The sequence below is a fragment of the Octopus bimaculoides genome, chromosome 1 (genome assembly GCF_001194135.2).
Source record: "Octopus bimaculoides isolate UCB-OBI-ISO-001 chromosome 1, ASM119413v2, whole genome shotgun sequence".
NCBI lineage: Eukaryota > Metazoa > Mollusca > Cephalopoda > Octopoda > Octopodidae > Octopus > Octopus bimaculoides.
In genome coordinates this window covers 11,297,874-11,298,638 of record NC_068981.1, presented here as the reverse complement: position 1 = coordinate 11,298,638, position 765 = coordinate 11,297,874, and positions in this window count along the sequence as shown.

The following is a 765-nucleotide window of genomic DNA, read 5'->3' as shown; positions in this document are numbered from 1 at the left end:
ATATATATATATATATATATATATATATATAAACGCACACACAAAAATATATCTTATCCTAGACATGTAACAATCTGGTAAAGGACAGTGCTTCTATGCGGCTGAACATAGATTTCTCTTAAGTCTAAACAAGAGCGAAATGTTAAATTAAATAAACTGCGAGATGAATTCCATTCAAGTAGAATGCATTGCAATGGACAAATATAATGCGTAATATTCTAAAAATCTTTAGGGCGGTGTATTATTAGATTAATGTGGACACGCAATGGCTCAGTGGTTAGGGTAGCGAACTCGCGGTCGTAGGATCGCGGTTTCGATTCCCTGAACAAAAACCCCGAAAGTTCCACGAGGCTCCAGCAGGGTGTGGTGGCGAACCCTGCTGTACTCTTTCACCACAACTTTATCTCACTTTTTCTTCCTGTTTCTGTTGTGCCTGTATTTCAAAGAGCCAGACTTGTCACACTCTGTGTCACGCTGAATGTCCCCGAGAACTACGTTAAGGGTACACGTGTCTGTTGAGTGCTCAGTCACCTGCACGTTAATTTCACGAGCAGGCTGTTCCGTTGATCGGATCGACTGGAACCCTCGTCGACGTAACCGACGGAGTACCGCGACGACGACAATTAGATTAATGAGAACAAAATATTTTGGCTAATTGAAGTGGTGAGCTGCCAGAATCGTTGGCACGCCAGGCGAAAGTTTAGCAGTATTTTGTTAGTCTTCACGTTCTGAGTTCAAATTCCACAGGGGTCTATTTTTGCTTTT